The 20,273-nt window shown below is 53.0% G+C and overlaps 1 long non-coding RNA gene and 1 pseudogene across 1 annotated transcript; one reads left to right on the forward strand and one right to left on the reverse strand.

Moving 5' to 3' along the window:
- Positions 1-2,929: 2,929 nt before the first annotated feature.
- LOC138683099 (olfactory receptor 14A16-like) lies at positions 2,930-7,239 on the reverse strand (annotated as a pseudogene).
- A 4,062-nt stretch (positions 7,240-11,301) lies between these two features.
- LOC138683197 (uncharacterized) lies at positions 11,302-13,730 on the forward strand. The gene is made up of 4 exons (XR_011322858.1): positions 11,302-11,457; positions 12,463-12,495; positions 13,038-13,109; positions 13,589-13,730. It is a non-coding gene; the product is annotated as an uncharacterized lncRNA (long non-coding RNA).
- The last annotated feature ends 6,543 nt before the right edge of the window (positions 13,731-20,273 follow it).

Here is a 20,273-nt window from a genome sequence, read left to right on the forward strand (position 1 = left end):
CCCAAGCCCTCCTAGCAGAAACTGTGGGACCTGAGCACCCAGTCCCTGCTAACCCCAGCTGCATTTCACACAGGCATAGGACACAGCCATCTTCTGGGACCTCTTGCGGTCTGGTCCAGAAGACAAGCCATGCTGGGCTGGCTTTTTTTTTTCCTTAGTTAAGACATGGAGACGTGTGGGAGGATGGAGCTGGCCATGTACCACCCCACAGCTGGGCTGAGCAGCCAGCACTGGAGGCGAGTGATGTGAGGGGCTACCCTGTGACAAGTGTCCCACAGCAGCTTCTCCTTGTGTCCAGGGAGCAAGGGATCAGACCGAGCTTTTCTTCTGCACCTTCCACACTTGTTTTCTCTCCAGCAAGTGCTAGTGCTGCACCATGAGTACAATGCTGTTAGCCCACACTCCCCAGTCATACTGAAGAGCTCGATGCTTATCTCCATTTTCCAGACAAGCTCAGTCCCATTCCCAGCTCTCCCTGGTACCCACCACAGGGAGCTTCAGAGCTCTGGGATCTCCCACCAAAGCCCAAGCTCTTTTGAAGGGAACAGCAGTCCCAGGAAGATGGGCAGCAGAGGCATCAAAGAGGGCATGTCAGCCTTCCTGTCAGCCCCAAACTGCAGGCCAGCAATGGCATGAGGAAGTGGAGTCCAGTGACTCTTTTGTATCCAGGAAAGTCCTCACCAAGACAGCCTTTGCCTTCCCCCCATTCCCACTGCCAGCCCCGCTCACCAGGACAGTGCAAAAACCCTGGTCCTGGGGATCCTGGGACCCCTCCAGCAGCTCCAGCCATAGAGCAGCCAGCCCTGAACTTGCACGTACAGAAATGGATTTCTCTTTGTTATTTAATCTAGAAGCACGAGAGGTGTTTGGGTGCTACACTAGATCCAGGCCACGGCTGTTTTCCTGAGGGTGCATGAATCACTCTCCAGGCTCCCTCCCTGTGCCTGCTGGGTCCCTGCTGCCTCTCCTGGGATTGCAGAGCCCTCCATTACCTTCTCACACTTGGATTTACTGTTTTCCCTTTTTATGACCATGCCTTGGGTGGTCCCTCAATTTGTGAAGCTCCCCACTCACTCCTGGGCACACGCTGACCCTTCAGATCCCCTGAGCTCTCCTGATTCACCTCCAGAAAGGATGAGTGTTGGCCATTAGCCCGTGTGGCAGCCCAAGGCAGGTAAGCATGAGACAACTCTCCAACTCTGTTTGCGCCAGGCACTGACACCTGAGCCCTGGATCCAGATGTGGGTCCCCAACAGATCACACTGGGGTGCTGAGCTTATCCTCCAGGTCAGTAGGGAACCAAACGAAAGCCAGAGGATCTTTTAGGGTGCAGCTGAATGACAATGTCCTTTCATGATCTTTTGAATTATAGCCCGGTCTGCAGGACCTGCACTGAAGGTCTCTGTGGTGGTGAGATGACACTTTTTAAAGACATAGCATTGGGGAGCCAGCTGTGATAATGTTGTAAGCATTTACAGAATGCTTCTAGGTCACACACAGCAGGTTTCACCATTAGCACAGCTGGGATGAATCCAAACATTTCTGTAGGATCGCAAGTATGACAGAGACAGCAACAAGAAAAACCAAGCAGATTGCAGACCTGCCCTTAGATACCATGGGTGCCATGACTGCATAGGGCTGGTCAAGGCATTCTAGATGAAAAATGGCTCTGAAACCAATTTTCTGACTGTGTCCTTGAATTCCCTCTCCAAAGAGTGGAGGGCAGCTAATTCCAAGAGCATGATTTCAGAGAGCAGGTGTCTAAAAGAGATGGAGATTTCCCCCTCTGTTAACCCCCATTTCTGTCCCTAGGCAGTGACAGCAAGAGGTCCATTTCCCCTTCCGTAGGGCAGTGACTCTGCCGAGCCAGCGCAGATATCCAGCCTCTGGTTAGAAACCCTCGGAGGGGATGGGTATTCAGCTCCCCCATGCACCCCACAGACCCACCCTCTTGCTGCAGTGCAGATGTGCACAAAAGAAGCTCCTGCATGCGAGTACCTGGTCTGAGCTCCTTCTCTAATGAGTGGGGATGGAGGGTGGCAGTTAGTTACTCACACTTTTGTGTGGCCTGCTGCATTTGCAGTGCCGGGGTGGTCCGAGACACGTACAAGTGCCTGCAAGCCCTGACAGAGCAATTCTGAGTGACCCACAGCCTTCCTCTGCATCAACACTAGAGATGAGTGGGCCTCCACTGAATGGGGGTGACGCTGATCACTCTCCAGACTCCTTCACCCATGCTGCGGGGTCCCTGCTGCCTCCTCTGGGATTGCAGAGTCCTTGTTTCCCTGTGGATACACCAATTTGGCACTTTACCTTCGGTGACTCCACTTTGGGTGCTCTCTCACTTAGAGGGGCTCCATTCACTGCCCACCTCGGGCACACTCTGTCCCTGGAGAGCCTGGGGGATCTCCAGGCAGCTCCAGTTTCCCCTTGAGAATGACGTCTGCCCCATCTGACATGTGACAGCCTTGGGTATGTCACTCAGTGACCAGCCATGGCCTCCACTGTCACTAGACACTGACGGGAAGAGTCCTAAATCCAATCCTTGATCTCTACATGGTCACAAGGTGACCGAGAGGCTTTTGCTCCTGCAGTCATGCAGAACCCTGAGCAACTCCTGACTCCGGCATTGGAAGACAAGCCCAGTGTTCACGCGCAGCACTGAAGAGATCTCATTTTACTACACAGATGTTGTAGTGTGTTCAGCTCTCAACAAGCATTAGACACCTTTAGAGAGGCTCCAGGTAAGAAAGAGGGGGTTCATACCTCTGTAGAAGTAAAAGGACTCCAAACATTACTGTAGGAACATTATAAATGAAGAATAACAATTACAGTAACAATAAAGAGAACAACAAAAACAACAAGAAAATCAGGACTGGTGTGGAATACCCTGGCAGTCATTTGTGGAGAGATGGGATGTTTCTTGGTGCTAAACAGGAGTCCATGAAATCAGTTTCCTAATACCATTCTTGATCTCATGGTTCCTCATGCTGTAGATGAGGGGGTTCACTGCCGGAGGCACCACTGAGTACAGAACTGCTACCACCAGGTCCAGGGATGGGGAAGGATATGGAATGGGGCTTCAGGTAGGCAAAAACACCAGTGATTACAAACAAGGAGACCACAGCCAGGTGAGGGAGGCACGTGGAAAAGGCTTTGTGCTGTCCCTGCTCAGAGGGGATCCTCAGCACAGCCCTGAAGATCTGTACATAGGACAGCACAATGAAAACAAAACAATAGAAGTGCACAAGGACACTAACCACAAGTACCCCAACTTCCCTGAAGAAGGAGTCCAAGCAGGCGAGCTTGAGGATGTGGGGGATTTCACAGAAGAACTGGTCCACAGCATTGCCCTTGCAGAGTGGTATTGAAAATGTACTGGAAGTGTGTAGCACAGCATGGAGAAACCCACTGCCCCAGGCAGCTGCTGCCATGTGGACACAAGCTCTGCTGCCCAGGAGGGTCCCATAGTGCAGGGGTTTGCAGATGGCAACATAGTGGTCATAGGCCATGACAGTGAGGAGATAAGATTCTGCTGACATCAAAAATATAAACAGAATGATCTGAGCAGCATATCCTGGGTGGGAAATGGCCCTGTTGTTCCAGAGGGAATTGGCCATGGCTTTGGCGACAGTGGTGGAGATGGCACCCAGATCGAGGAGGGAGAGGTTGAGGAGGAAGAAGTACAGGGGAGCACAGAGCCGGTGGTCACAGGCTATGGCGGTGATGATGAGGCCGTTTCCCAGGAGGGCAGCCGGGTAGATGCCCAGGAAGAGCCAGAAGTGCAAGAGCTGCAGCTCCCGGGTGTCTGCAAATGCCAGGAGGAGGAACTCAGTCATGGAACTGCAGTTGGCCATATGCTTCCTCTGGACACGGGGGACTGTCCAAGGAGGAAAAGGCAGTGAGAAGTTACCAGAAACATCTCTGAGTAAAAACAAAGATATGTCTCATACACCCTCCCCCTGCCACACACGCACCCTTTTCCCTTCCTCAGGAGGAAATTTCATTCTGCCTCTGGTCTTCCACTTCATTTTCTGTGGCTCTGTGTGCTGGAGCAGGGCCTCTGCCCATTGTCTCTTGAGGAGTCGACCCAGCCCCACTGCAGTGGGCAGATGGGAACGTGGCAGGGAGGCTGGGTTTGATATTCAGAACACATCAGGTAAAATCACTTCTAACACAGGAGGGCTTGTCAGCATCTGCACTCCCAGTGTTAAAGAATGTGGGTGCAGAAAGGAGATTTAGGGGGGTTGGGGTTTTTTACCTACTTCCCCCATCCTGCCTTGTGAGTGTTCTCTGAAATCAGAAATCGTGATCATTTCTACTGCACTCAGAGTGACCAGCTGTGAGACACGAGAGGCAAAGGGATTCACTGTGGCTTAGAGAGGAGTGAATGGAACTGGTTGGGCTTGTTCCCAGCTGCCCCATGCTTGCAGTTTTCTCAGATGGAGTGTCATCACACTCCCATGGTACCAATAAAAGCCACCAGATGCTGCTGAGAGCAGAGGGACCCACTGCAGACCACTCAATGCCTCACCCTTTCTCAAGGTCTCAACACCCTGTTTCTAGCCAAGGACATACACGGATCATTTCATCACTCCAAAAGCATTTCCTCAGTCATAGATAACATCTCTGCACCTGGCTTTGTGGGCTTTCAGATAACAGAAAGCTGCTATGTGAATGATTTCCATGCTTAAGGACAGCTCACAGCTTGGAAAGCTACCTCAAAGAGTTAAAGCCAATGTCCTAATGATTACATCTAATCCAGGGAAAACCAGCTCATTCCCCAGCCCCACAGACTGCATTGCCCACAGCCCCACAGGTGAAAGCTGGGACACCTCATTTCCATGGACACACCTGCATAGGAGGACCCACAAGGTCAGAGTGTGACTCTGCAGCTGAAACTCCCATTCCCGGACAGCCTGACAGCAAGAATGAAATAACACTAAAAACAACACAGACAACCGGAGAATCATGGAAAATGCAGTGAGGGTCTGGCTGAGAAAGGCAAGCAGAGAGGCAGCCGGGCACTCAGGAAAGTTCTGCTTACTCGGCTATTCAGACCTCCTCCCAGACACCAACAGTGCCAGGTAGATGCTCTCAGCCCTGAGCTCTACAGAGGGAAATGGTCACGTGGCTGGAGAGCTGCACCCACGGCTCTGCTGGAGCTCTGGCTGCTGAGGACATGGTTCATGCTTTGGACCCCCCAGTTCTGAAGGGCAGAGGCTTTGCTGGGAGGGAGAGGAGGCAAGGGGGGTTGCTCAGAGGAAGGGGTCTGCGCTGGAGGGGATCATACAGAGATTTCTGAATTCTCCCTCCCACAACATTTCTTGGTTTTGTTTCCTCTCATTCCTGATCATATTCTTGCTGGCTGGAGATTTTCCTCCTGGGAGGTGTTTCCCTGCGCCATTTCTTTTCCCTGTCAGCACTCACAGATCCCATCCCAATCTCTGTGCACTCCCCCTGGCCCTACAGAAACCTGCCTGTTTGCAGGGCACTGGCCATGATACTGAAAAGCCGGTCGAAGAAACTAAGACTCATTTTGGAGTTTTAGAAAGCAGGCAATCTTTATTGCAGTGCTGGATACACGGGGGATAGTTCCACCTAGTGTGCATACCACAGCTTTAGCACTAACAGGTTATATAGAATAACTAATTGTATATTAATCAGATTAGTATACATATACATAAAAATAATTGCAACTGATTATCTTAGTACTGCCTACATCCGATCACGCGCAATGAAGGATTCGAGTCGAAGGGCTGCTTTTGCGACCACCGACCCATTTGAAGTTCTTGCTGGCTGTCCTTGAAGTCTTTATTCTTGTCCTTGTTCTTTCATCTTGAAGCTTAAAGCAGTTTCAATCACATGTGGTCACTCTCAGCATTGTTCTCATCTAGTGTACAGGAACATCTCTTCATAAGAGCAAAGAACTGCAAAACATATGAATAATTACTAGTTAATCACTTGACTAGACTTGGTAATTATCTCCCCGGTTACCCTTTGTCCATTGTTTTAACCATAGTGTTAATATATATATCATATATCAAATCTCACTTGCACAGTCACCTAGCAGCAAACCAGTTTTCATAGAAGGTACAAAGTATTAAAAACATAAAAGTTTGAACAAATCACATGAAATGTATGGACATATGCTATCAGCCAGGCGCATGCTCCTTTTTGCAGCTGGAAAAGGGCAGATCAGAACAACCCTGAGAGGTCCAGCAGGTGATTCTGGTGCTGTCCATAGGCAGGGGAGTGGCTGAAGGCATTTTAGGAAGCTCTTGGCAGACCTACTGATCACTCAAAGTTGCAGCTCAGGAGTCTCAGGGACTTGTTGAAACTTAAGAGCTCCTCTTCCACTTCTCCTTTTCTCTCCTCCCTCTCTCTCCCTCTGGAATTGGAAACTGAGAAGACAGACTCAGGAAAGCTCCTTATCTTTATACTAATCCCTGCCTTGTTCTTCTCTTTGAAACATCCTGTTTGAAATATTCCGGGGGTGACTGGGAGCTCTGAGCATCCCTGACCCACACAGCATCTTCTTGGCAGCAGCAGGACCCTGCCCTGCCCTGTGCCACCAAGGGTTGCTCCTTCCACCCACAGCTTCTCCCCACTCTGCTGTTACAGTTCCCCAGGCAGGCTGAGTCCTTACCCTGACCGGCGGCAGAGTCCCTGCCCCAACACACAGCTTTTCCCTGCAGCCAGAGACTTACTGTGCAGAGGGCTGTGAAGAATTCTCTTTGAGTCAGCTCTCTGCATCCTCTCACCCCCGGCTGCCTTTAAACTCTCTCTGCATCACTCCTCTCCCCTCGGTGCCTGCTGGCAGTGCCCTCAGCCCTGCTGCGCTTTGCAGAGGAGCTGCTCCTGGGCAGAGCTGTCTGTCTGCAGTGCTGCCTGCTTGCCATGAGCTCCCTCCAGCCCAGGAGCCCAGCCCAGCTCAGCAGCAGAGGACCAGCCCAAGGCAGCCCTTTCTCTGCCCCCTCTGGGCTCCCTCCAGGTGTCCCTGGGGCTCCAGGGGAACCTGCTGGGAAACAGGCTGAAGCAATCACTGGTGTTCCCTCTCTCTGCTGGGGAGAGACACTTATTCACAGCACTGTTATTTCTCCTATGAGGAAAAGATTTGGACAGGAGAATCACCTTTCCTTGATCCATCCTTACACAGGACACCCAGACAGTGACAGGCAGGGAGCTCCTTTACCCCTCTGAGCAAAGGGATTCAGCTGAGTCAATGGAGGCATCTCATCCTGGGTGCTGGAAGGGGACTCAGCTCCCTCCCATGCCTGCCACAAACCCTCAGGAGGTGGGATTCCTCTTGCCTCAGTTCAGGTGTGCACCGAATAAGCACCTGCATGTGAGCTCCTCATCTCAGCTCCCTTGCTCATCAATGGAGAGGGATGCTGGGAGTGAGGTGCAAATGTCTGGTTACATCTGAGGTGTCAGAGGTGGTCAAAGGTGTGTGCAGGTACCTGCAAACTCAAATGGAGCAGTTCATAGAGACAGGGCAGCATCTGGAGGCATCCTCTTGGAGGCTCTTGGGAATTTCCTTTGGCAATCTGAAAATTAGAGCAGACAAAGTCATTATGTTCTGGGCAGCTCACAGAATTAGTCATCAGAACGCTTGGAGCCCTGTAACACAGGGAGAGTTCACCCTCTCTCTTTCCCGTTCTCCAGTGGGAGAAATTGAAAAAAAAAACCCCAAACCATCAGGTCTCTCTCTCCATCCCTGCGTTTCCGACAATGAGGTTGTGGAAAATACATCTGCAAATGGTAGAGGGGAGAGCTGGGGTGAACGCTGAGGCTCCAACCCTATATACGTAAGCAAGATGAACAGTTAAACCCAGGGTTTCCACCAAAGAAGAGGTAGTACATGCACTTTTCTTTTTCTCCCCTTTCCCTTTGTACAAAAACAGGATACCTCACTGCAGCTCAACGCCTGAGGAGAACAACCATGCTAAAACTTTATCGGGAAAATAAATGTGGTAAAAATTCCACTGCCTCATAGAAGAGAGTGCAAGGAAAACAGAGAAAATTCAGAAGTGCTCTCAGCCCTGCTCAGAGAAGGTGGAGGGAGACAGCACGAGTAGGGGTAGCTACACTTTAGACCAACCTTGTAAAGTCTCTTGTCCATCTCTTTGTCAAACTAGTGGCATTTTACTTTTTAATTACGCTTGTGTTACAAAAACGGGAGCATATCTTTTTAGCAACCATTAAACCAGAAGATGGGATCTTCCTGAATTGCACCTTTCATGTTAAGTGGTGATCAAGTGCTGTCCACCTGCTTTGCATTTAGCTCAAAGGCAGCCTTGACCTCTCCTAAGTCAATATCCCTCAGTTATGACAGTGCGTACAATTCATCGATTCTTTTCAAAATCACTTCAGAATACAAATAACGTCACAGCATACTTAAATATGCGCTCCAATTCAACACTGTGTAACTTAGCTATCTAATAAATAGCGCAGAAAGCAGAAGCCGTCAAAATGAAAATCCTCCAGGTGCCTGACTGCCTGCTCTTTGGGCACTTTCCAAAGCAAATATTCAAGTCAGTTGCCTTAGATCTTTTCACAACTGATCCACAACACATCTCTTATTTATAGTTAGTGTCCCGTAAAGATATAACCATCACCCTTAAAAAATGACACATATTGTCAGTGAAGGATCTGAGCCATGTACAGTTCTCATGCACCACGTATCAGTGTATTTTTATTTATCTCTTTTCATGTGGATAAAATCAGACAGGCTTTCTTTGCAGCTGTGACGGGAGTCTGTATCATCATGGGAACAAAGGCCGTGACACCCTGGCTGCACTGAAACTCAGTCAAACCTCCCACTGACTTCAAAACCTAAACCAGATTTTACCACCAGCCTTTGATTCCCAGCTTGTGTCTCATAGAAATAAATGTTCCTCACACCTTCATAGACAGAGGACTAAAATAGAGCACTGTTTTACTTTGAGGCATGTGACGTGGGCTGCTGGATGGTTTTGGAAGTGAATGGCGATTGGGAAGCACAGCGTGGGTGTTTGAATTACTGCGGCACATAACAAACAGAGGATGAGTTTAGAGAGGAACCTGACAGCCTTACGAAGTATTCATGGGTCTGCTATCGTAATGTTGATGTCCCACAAACTCCGGACAGGCAATGAGTCCAATGCGTTCAATGCTGCCGTTGCTCAGTGTGGCTAGTGGGTTTGCTGGTCATTACATGTGGTTACTTCTGACTATCAGCTACCTAAAGAGACAAGTAAATATGTGCTGCGTCTCCTGGTTGAGAACTTACTGGCCCTATCTCATCCCCGTGCTAGCTCACACCACCAGTAAAAATGCTGGTCTTCTCATTATGCAGACATAAATGAATACCTGTCCTGTTATCTATCTCTTCTGATAGTTGTGGGCACCTACAGGGAGGCAAAACAGGGTTGCCGGAGCCTGTTGATCCAAAACATGCTCATCTTCATTATGAGTTTGTCCCTGCTAACAGTGGTACCAGCCATTCCCTCTGCATCCTTGAAGAGAGCAGCGATGGCAGATTGTGTGAGTGTCACGACTGGAAAGGACAGGTCCATCAATTCTGGATTGCTGGAAAAGGTCTTGCTTGGCTTGTGTGAGCCAGGCCAGCACCTTCACCCAGTGGCTCTCCCCAGTCAGAGGGGAGAGCTGAACCACTTGCGTACAATCCCACGCTGCCCCGACCCCACACTGGGCAAAGGGTGCTGCCCCGGGCCCCCAGGATGGTGATGTTTGGGACAGGAGTGTTGTGAAGGAGCCACCCTGGAAAGCCAGGGACAGCTGCAGGGCAGGCAGGGGGAGAGAGGGAAAGGCATGCAGTGCCCCTGCGGAGGCAGCTCCATCACGCAGGCTGCTCTAAGCCCCACTCCAGCAGGACTCCTGTGCCACCAAGCTTTCCCAAAGGAGAGCAACACCCTGGTGGTCAGGCTGTTCCCTGGGAATGCCCCTGCCTCTGGGCTTCAGCTTGTCCCCAGGGCAGCGGGAGAGCCCCAGGTGTGCAGGGTGCCCCAGGACTTGCTCCTGCCCGCTCCCCCAGCACTGCCCACCTCTGCCAGCTGCTGGGGCTGGAGGGGAGCCCAGGCGTCCAGGCTGCTTTAACCCCCACCACGGTCTCCCTGATCGGGCACTCTCGTGAAGACCAAGCTTGCAGAACCGGTTCCTGGTGCCACGGGCCCTGGGCAAACACGGCTTATCAGAGATGCTGCAGGGACAAACATCCCTCCTCTTGCCAGGGCAGCTCTGTCCCCACAATTAGCTCTGAGTGGCTGCCTGCAGACAAGTGTCCGCTTCATCGTGTCCCTCTGGAGAGCCAAGTCCTGCTCAGGGACAGCACTGACCTAGGCCAAGGATGAGGGCATTGAAGGGACATTTGGTGAGCTGTGGCCAAGTGCCAGCCAGGAACAGGTCTGGAGCCAGAGCCTTGTTGGGGACAGGGTTACTGGGACCCACCGGCTGGGGGCAACTCTGCAGAAGTGGGACCCAGGTTTGTCTGGGTGGGCACAGCAGCCCCAGGCAGTGGCAGGGTGAGGGCCAGGGTGGGGCTTAGTCCCCTCTGATCTCTGCTCTGGGGGGGCCGTGGCTGGGGACTGGACCAGTTTGGGGCCTGTAGTGCAAGGGAAATGGGGTGGGCTGGAGCTGGGCACTGCGACAACCCCAGCGCTTCCCCCAAGCCTTACCCTCATCTCCCAGTGCCCAACATTCACCAGTGCTCCCCATTGCCTCCAGTGACTGAAGATCCCAGCCATCTGGCTGTCCCCATTGCCCATACCCCCAGTTGTCCTCCCGCCTCCCGGTGTTCCCAAACCCCGGGGTCCCTGGTGCCCCAAGAAGAGGGGTCAGTCCCAGCCCGCTGTTTACCCAAGGGGCTGGAGAGGGGTCAGAGATGACTCTTAGAGACCCCTGGTTTGAGGCTGACCTCATCTCTGGGGGAGTTCCGGAGGGAAAGGCTGGCCTGGGAGGGGAGCGGCACTGGGAGATGGCAGTGCTGGGAGGTGAGGGGCACTGGGAGATGGGGGGATCTGGCTTTGGGGGGCTGTTGGGAGGATGGTTTTGTGCTGGAGCAGTGGGTTGTCACCGTAGGGTGTCCAGCTGTCAGAGGCTGACTGGCTGTCCCCCCCTCACCACCCCCAGGTGCCTGGGCCCTTCCACATGCAGCTGCCCCATGCAGGAAGCCGGACCGATGCCAGGGAAGGTGGCTGGATCAGTGACGAAGGCGGGGGCAACTGTGTGCCAGGGGTGGGCTCCTTGCCAGGGCTGGTGTCTCTGCCAAGCCTGGCTTTGCCCTGGGGGCTCTCAGGGAGGGAGGAAAGGAGGAGTCCTGGGAGGGATAAATCTGCCCCTCACCTTCTGCAGCTTCACCCAGCACTCACCAAACTGCAGAGGAAGATGAAGGTCGCCGTGCTGAGCCTGGCCCTGCTCTTCACCATCCTGCTGTGCATGCCAGAAGATGCTCAGGTGAGTCCTCAATGCCACGGGGAGAGGCTCAAGGCTGAGGAGGGGTCTTGGCTGCAGGGCATCAGCTCTCCTGCAGAACAAAATTGTAGTGGTGAGCACGAAAACCCTTGATTTGGCCTCTCCCTTTCCCAAGCAAGGAGCATCCCCAGGCTCCCGCCTCCTCCAGCCCTGGGCAATGCAGCTTTCTCCCTCCCCCAATTCCATCTCTTCCCTCCACTTCCCCCGCAATTAATCTTCTTGTGCCCAGAGCCCGAGTTCCTTGGGAAGGTTCACCACAAACTCCTGTGACGACCCCCACCGGTGTCTTGACTTGGTGCCCCCTCCATCTCTCCCTTTTGGGCCTCCCCATCCCATCTTTTTGGTGCCCTCAGACATCTCCTCCCTGGGATCTCCTCTATGTCCTATCTAGGGTCCCCAAACGCCCTCCCGTTGATTGTTCCCAACGCCTTTCTTTCAGTCTTTCCCCTCAGTCCTTTGCCTTTCATCCTGTCCACTGTGGTATCGTCCCCAGACCCCCTTCCTTGAACCCCCACTGCCAAACACTCTTCCAATCCCCTCGTTTCCATCCTCTGCAGCCCTCTTCCTTCTGCTCCCACCACCCACCTCACTTGAAGTCCCTGTGTCCCCTCCGCTTGAATTCCTTTACCCCTCACTTGCATCCCACGCAGGCCTGCCCCTTCAGCACCCCCAGCCCAGTCCCTTGGGGTCCACTAATTCACCCCAGTGCACTGTCTGGGGGCCCCCCTCACCCTCACCCTCACCCCCATCCTCTTTGGAGGCCCTGAATTCCCCACACTATCCTTGTCTCCATCCCCACCCCTGGTCCCTGCCTGAACAGGTATCCCAGGTGAATCTTGGGGGAATGGGTCTGGAGGGGAGCAGAAGGGATTTTCCTGCTCAGACCAGGGGGAAGCCATGGTCCTGGGGGGGGCTGGGGACACCTGTGCCCCACCTACAGCCCCATCAAGGTCCAATCCAGACCACTCCTTTGCTCTCCTTCCCTAGGCACTCCTGGAAGGAAGTGGAGAAGTTAACCTGGTAAGTAGTGGGGAGGACTTGGAGGGCCTCGAGTCTGGGGAAGTGGAGGGCACTTTGGTGCTCCCATCCCTTGCTGGGACCGGGGACATCCCAGTGAGCTTTCATGCTCTCTCTACAAGAGGAGTCAGTCGGATTTAGGAACAAGGTTCACTGAACTGAACTAGATGACTTCTGCTGGCCCCAGACCTTCTCCCTCTATGGCCACAACACTCCAGGGCAACCCAGTCTGCCCCAGTACACCCCACTGCAACCCCAGAGAACACCCCTGCACCACAGTGCTTTCCCAGGTAGGGCCCCTTCCCCAGGGCCCTCATTGCATTCCCATCCATCCCATTACAACCCAGTACACCCCCAGTACACAGCCACACACCCAGGTGGGCCCCCTCCCCAGGACCCCCACTGCTTTCTGTGCACCACCATACGAGCTCATGTAGCCCATTTCTCCCTGGAGGCACCTTCCCCAAGGATCCCATTGCTTTCCCCTGCCTCCCAGTACACCCCAGTGCACCCAAGCATGTCCCTAACCCTCCCTTTCTCCCCAGAGTCCCGTGGACGAGGAGCTGGCAAGACTTCTTCTGCGCTACAAACGTGTGCCTGTAGCTGCTGATGTCCAGGTGAGCAACATCAGGGCGTCTGCAGCCCCACAAAGGATCCTGGGCCCCGGGGGATCCCGGAGCCCTCTGGGGTGGGCAGACCTTGCGTATGGCAGAGGGAAAGAGAGGGGACTGTCCCTGATGCATGTCCCAGGGGGAGCTGGACAGAGCTGCCCCCATGCCTTTCCTTGCATGCAGTAGGGCGCTATGGAGCCAGAAGGTCACTGTGCAGGCCAGGCAGGGGGTCTGTGCCATACAGACCCCCAGGATCACTGTGAGGGCTGGGCAGACTTCTGGGAGATATAGGGGCATCCTGGAGTAGGGGGCTCTGGGTGCCACCTGGATCTCAGGTGAGCCAAGTCCTGTCCTGGGTAGACTGAGGGCTCCAATTCCCTTCTCCTTCCCCAGGTCTCTGCAGAGGGAGGTGGTGGGGACAAGGCCCCTCTCATGTCCCAGCGGACACTGGGGGGGGGGGTCACAATTTGGGCTCTCTCTTGCAGGTCCTCAAGTGATGGTGACAGCCCTGTCCTGTCCCCCTCCAGCGGCATGAGGAGATGATCATCCCTGGATGACCCCACCTGATCCCCTGGGAGCCCTGGGCCATTTCCCTCTCATGATCAATAAACCCCTTCAGCAAAGCTACGCTCTGTGTGTGTGTGTGTGTGTCTGCCTGCATCCATGTCCCGTCTCCTTGGACAGCGCCCAGATGCCTGGGTCCTCTCTGGCTGCACCACCACGATGAGCAGAGTGGCTGAGGGAGCACAGGCACCTGGGGTGTCCCCTTCCCACCCACCATGTGCCCCCAGATAAGGGCAACCCGGAGTGTCCCCCCAGGAGGCTGGGAGAGGCGAGGGGCAGACAGTGCCAGCCCTCGGGGCAGCCGGTGTTTTGGAGGCACAGCGGGAAAGAGGTTCTTACCAGGGCTCTAGTGAGTGATACTGAAAAGCCGGTCAAAGAAACCATCCAAGACTCGTTTTGGAGTTTTAGAAAGCAGGCATTCTCTATTGCTGTGCTGGATGCACGGGGGATAGTTCCACCTAGTGTGCATACCACAGCTTTAGCCCTAACAGGTTATACAGAATAACTAATTGCATATTAATCAGATTAGTATACATATACATAAAAATAATTGCAACTGATTATCTTAGTACTGCCTACATCCGATCACGCGCAATGAAGGACTCGAGTCGAAGGGCTGCTTTTGCGACCACCGACCCATTTGAAGTTCTTGCTGGCTGTCCTTGAAGTCTTTATTCTTGTCCTTGTTCTTTGATCTTGAAGCTTAATGCAGCTTCAATCACATGGGGTCAGTTTCAACATTGTTCTCATCTAGCGCACAGGAACATCTAGTCCTAAGAGCAAAGAACTGCAAAACTTATGAGTAACTACCTCTCCTAGTTAATTGCTTGGCTATACTTTTGTCTATTGTTTCAATCATAGTGTTAGTATAAGATTTCTAATAATTATTTACCAAATCTCACTTTTACAGTCACCTAGCAGCAAACCAGTTTCCACGGCTGGTACAAAATATTAAAACCATCAAAATATTTAGATATACCATACAGGATGTATGGAAATATGCTATCAGCTGGAGACAGGGATGTCCTGGGTTGCAGTCATCACTGTGTTCCTGATGGGCGAGCAGTGTTCCACAGCAGCAAGAAGTTGCAAGGGGGCAGCCCAGCAGCTTGTTGGAGCGCATGAGCAGCTCTTTCTTTTTCTGGGCAGGGACTGAGGGCTGTGAGGGGCTGCAGCTGGGCTGGGCAGTGCAGTCTGGTGGGTGAGCAGGTTTGAGTAAGGGAACTGGGGACTACTGAGACACTTGTGCTGTGGGCCCTGGGTCTGGTGCTGGTGGGATGGAGAACACAGAAGTGTATGCGATGCCAGGACATGCAGAAGAGGGTAAATTTGGAGAGTAAAAATAATGTGGAGTGGTTGAGCTGGGGCTGTTGTGAAGACACGGTGTGAGAGTTGGTGACCTTCCATGCTGGACCGCAGAGGAGCCACTGCTGGCATTTGTGTCCCAGCTTGTGCCCTCGCAGCAGGCATGAACCGATGCAGAGTGATGTTCATGTGGGGCCCCAGAGGGATCCCCTGTGCTCTGTATCTCCCTGCTGATGCCCAGAGAGGAGCACATCGGTGTTTCATCAATCATTGCAGCGGGGGCCAAGAAACTCTGCTCAAGACAGCGTGCCCAGGCACTACAGTGGCTGATCCTCAGCACAGCTTTGTCAGATGTCCTGGGCACATCAGAGGTCTCGCTGTGACAGACCTCCGGAGGGAGGATGCTGCCATTCAGGCCTCAGCTCCAGGGAGTGCCTCTCCCTGGGCCTGGGGGGATGGTGGCCTCAGGTCTGGGAACTGAGGACCAGGTGGAGGAGGTGTATGAGGATGGGAGCAGCATGTGCACCATCGAGAATGACAAGAAGGAGAGAGAGGAGGTCTTTGCAGAGACCCCGCAGAGGAAAGATCCCAATCCGTGAGGAGCAGGGAAGGAGGGACAGATGGAGAGCAGCCCAGAGGAGCACTAAATGGAGAGTCCTGCCCAGGGGGAGGCTGGGGACTGTTGGTGCTGGAGGAAGGCTCCTTCTTAGCCACAGATCTGCAGCTACAAGGCAGGGACAGTGCTCTGACAAGGGGTGAAGGAGCAAGCAGGGCTGGGGCAGGCTGGAAGGCAGCAGATGGGCTCTGCAAAAATGAAAGGGAGCAAATCAGTGCTGAAGCCCAGGGTTGAACCAGGGACCTTTAGATCTTCAGTCTAACGCTCTCCCAGCTGAGCTACTTCAGCCCTGCCCCAGCAGCCCTTGTCCCTGTGCCACCCGTGCCAGGCCACAGGCTGACACACAGGAGGAGAGCTCCTCAGGGAGGTTCCCAGGGAAAAGCTGTGCCCAGCCCTGGGTAGGGGGGACCTGGCCCTGCCCTGTCTCCAAGGCCAGCTGGGCTCCAGGTTTGGTGGAGGCCAGCTTACGCTTGGGTGTGGCAAGATGTGCGTGGGCCTCATACAAAGGTGACAGTGGCAAAGCTACGTGGGCAGACCAGGCATGTGCAGTTGCAAAGGCTGAAGAAGTGTGGGGCTGGTGGAGATAAGACAGACCTTATCTCCTTCCCCAAGGAAGGCCTCTCCCCACCCTTTTCTCCCTTGCTCAACTTCCCTCCTTAGCTCACAACTCTTCTACCTCCTCCCCCTGTGAGCAGTGCAGGGGGTGGGGAATGGGGGGTTGTGGTCAGTCCATACCAGGTCCTCTTTGCTGCTCCTTCCTTCTAACACTTTTCCCATGCGGTCCCTCCTATGGGCTACAGTCCTTTGACATAAATCTGCTCCAGCATGGGCTCTCCTCAAGCCACCATTCCTTCAGGAATGATCCAATGTCTCCAGTGTTGGGTCATCCACAGGCTGCAGGGATTACCTTCTCCACTGGGGTCTTCTCCATGGGCTGCAGGAGACCATCTGCTCTGGCACCTGGAGCACTTCCTCTCCCTCCTTCTTCACTGACCTTGGTGTTTGCAGGGCTGTTTCTCACACTTCTTCCTCCTCGCTCCTCTCCCAGTCTAGCAGTTGTATCCTTTCTTAAATATACCTTCACAGAGGTTCCCCCAGCTTTGCTGATGGGCTCAGGTTTTGGCCAGTGGTGGGTGCATTTTGGAGCCAGCTGGAACCAGATGTGTCTGGCATGGAGGCAGCCCCTGGCATCTCCTCACAGGGGCCTTCACTGCACACCCCCCCACCCCCCCCGCTACCAAGACGTGGACATGGACACCAATAGACAGTGTAAACCTTTGACTTGCTAAATGACATCCCCTGCTCTTCCCTCACCAAGAAATACAGTTTACTCGCTGGGGAGGAAGAGAGGGAACAGAGAGGGCCTTGATGCTCTGCAAACATGGTTCAGCAATAGTTCCAACATTGGTGTGTTGTCAACATGCTTTTGGTCACAGATCCCAGACATAGCACCTTAGGGACCCCCATGAAGAAAATTAACTCCACCCCAGCCAAAACCAGTACGATGTGCCTGGAAATATTTCCAGGCTTAGCTACTCCATTACCTTCCCAGGGAGAGAGGTAAGGCTGATTGGCCTGCAGTTCCCTGGGTCCTTCTTGGAGATAGGAGGGACATGTGATTTCTTCCAGTCTTCAGAGGACTGTATTGTGTGCACACCTGAACTGAGGCAAGAGGATTCCCACCACCCATTGGTTTGTGGCAGGAACGGGAGGGAGCTGAGTCCCTGGGATGGATGCACTCGACTCTTTGGCCAAACTAGTGGTAGTTTGGTTCAGGCTCCAAAAGAGGTAAATGCCTAGGTATAACATGACTAAGAACCTCTCTAGTTCCAAGCTATTCTCTGGAAACCCACACAGGAAGAGAGTGACATGGTGAACATTGATGCGTATGGGCTTGGAAACTGGAACAGCAAGCATGTGATTAACACATGAATAGCAGGTGTTTCCTCCAAGACTCGTTTGTCAACAAACAAAGAAAGTTGTGGGTACAAGGAGTCTCATGCATACCTTCTCCACTGCATATAATTTGACTGCGAGCCAACCACTTTATTCCATAAATATGACAGCCTAAGTGAGCCTTCTTTGAGCTCTCCCTGCTAAGCAGCTGGCTGTACGGCAGCGATCTCCCCTTGAGCTGGGACATCTCTCAAGGTTCTTGAGGCTGAGAGACTTCTTACCTTCTGCAGATCTTTGGGAAATGACCAATATCACGTATTACCTTGTATGATAGTGCTCTATACAGATTTTGTATTGGTACCTTTGATTCTGTGTTGGTAACTTTGAATCATTTTTATATCCTTTGTGCAGTAAGTGATAGAGTGAACCTTGCCATCAAACTTTGCTAAGTTTCAAGAAAACCACTTTTGCTGATACCTCTGGCAGTGGTTCTTTAAGCAGTCTAAATCGCCTGTCTGCGACAAATCGGTGTGCTTGGCAGAATTCTAAATCAGGATCTGTGACAGGAGACCTTAGTGCAGCCATACAATATATAAAGGAGGCTTTTAAGAAGATGGAGAGAGACTTTTTACCAAGTGACAGGACAAGGGGTAAGGGTTTCAAAACTAAAGAGGGTAGATTGGATATAAGAAGAAAATTTTTATGGTGGGGGTGGTGAGACATTGGGACAGGTTGCCCAGAGAAGTTGTGGATGCCCCATCATTGTCAGTGTTCAGGGTCAAGTTGGATGGGGCTTTGAGCAACCTGATCTAGCGAAAGATGTCCCTGCCCATGGCAAGGGGTTTGAACTAGGTGGTCTTTAAAGGTTCCTTTCCAACCAAAACCATTCTATGATCCTCTGATCCTATGAGTCTGTGATTATTATCAGCTTCCCTCTTCTTAGTAGCAGGTGGGTGAGTAGAGGTACAGAGAGAGGAGAATAGTCCAGGGCTGAGAACACAGGCACAGGGGAGGGCACCCTGATGGGATCTGCTTCCCAGCCCTGCATCACCACGGGTATAGGTGGCATGGCCTTGCATCAGTGCCGTGGGGCTGTCGTTCAGGTAGTGGCACATAGTCACTGGACCCCTTTGGGAGGCCCTGGGGTGTCTGCCCCCCACCAGCTCTAAGAGGGCATGGCTTTCCTGGAGGTTGGGTGCTGTGTTTGCCTACTGAGTGGAGTTGTGTTTGGCACGCAGGCACCTGGCATGGCACTAGAGGCTTTTCAGATATTTTACAAGGCACGTTCAGGTGCCCTAAACATCTGATGTCATTGTGGGTGGCCAAGATCTCTCCATTCCCCCTCTGGCCCTCAGCTGATGCTCAGGGAGGAGGTGGGTATCCTCAGAGATTTTCCATCAGGGCTTGCAAACACTTGCCCATGTCTTGGACCACCTCTGGCACCTCAGTCATCACAAAGTATCTGTATGTGAGCACCCAAGTCCCCACTGACTAAAGGTAAGGGGCTCAGAGAAGGGCTCACACACTGGCAACTCTTTTGTGCATACCTGAACTGAAGCAGGAGGATTCCCAGCTCCGCTGGGTCTGTGGAGTCAAAGCGAGGAGCTGAGTTGCGCTTCAACCCAAGGGCTTCCTGGTCAGGATGAGAAGCCTGCACTGCCTCAGCTGAATCCCTGGCCTGCAAAAGGGAAGCCAAGCCCCTCCATGGCCCTGTCTGTGTGTCCCTTCTCTTGTGGGTGAAGAATATTGATGTTGAGAGGGGAACGTTGACACCTGTCACAGAGAACCGCACTCTGGCAGGGCAAACCATGTTGCTGGATTCAGTCTCTACTGTTGGTGATTACTTCAGGTGATTTTGCAGCATGGTCCCCAGGGGTGACCCCGGTGCCTTTCAGGAGCTGTCAGCCCCAGAGCTCCAGAGACATCTTCAGGGAGCCCAGAGGGGGCAGAGAAAGGGCTGCCTTGGGCTGGTCCTCTGCTGCTGAGCTGAACTGGGCTCCTGGACTGGAGGGAGCTCATTACAAGGAGACAGCACTGCAGAGAGACAGCTCTGCCCAGGAGCAGCTCCTCTGCAAAGCGCAGCAGGGCTGAGGGCACTGCCTGCAGGCACCGAGGGGAGAGTAGTGAGGAAGAGGGAGGTTAAAGGCAGTCAGCAGTTGGAGGACAAAGGAGGGCTTGTTGCAGGACAGATCTTCACACGGTAGGTCTCTGACTGCAGGGCAATGCACAAGAGTATCCTGAAAGGATCTCCAAAAGCTGGCACAATCCACAGCTTGTGAGCTCTGTAAGTAAAACTCACAGTTTCTCTACAGTAGACAAGAAGGATGTAGTCCAGAGCAGGAATTCCCTGCTGCACCATCAGAAGGACAGGGCATGACAGCTACTTTTTTTCTGGGGATGGCTGCAGGGCTGTGAAGGCATTGGTGCAGGGCACCCCGCCCCACCCCGAGCTGTGCTTTAGAGCAGGGTCCCTCAGCCCCAGGGGGCTGTGTACCAGGGCACAGTGATCAGTAGCTCTGCTAGGAGCCTGTTAAAGTGCCTTGAGCCACTGCCCTGCCTATGGACAACACCCCCTTTTCTGGACCCATCAGGGTTGTTCTGAGCTGCCCTTTTGCACCTGCAAACAGGAACATGCACCCAGCCAGTGCTCTGCAAACAGGCAGGTTTCTGTAAGTCCAAGATGGGTGTGCAAAGGTTGGGATGGGGTCTGTGAGTGCTGACAGGGAAAAGAAATGGGATAGGAAAACATCTCCCAGGAGGAAAATCTCCAGCCAGCAAGAATATGATCA

Source organism: Haliaeetus albicilla, chromosome 31 (genome assembly GCF_947461875.1).
Source record: "Haliaeetus albicilla chromosome 31, bHalAlb1.1, whole genome shotgun sequence".
Classification (NCBI taxonomy): Eukaryota; Metazoa; Chordata; class Aves; order Accipitriformes; family Accipitridae; genus Haliaeetus; species Haliaeetus albicilla.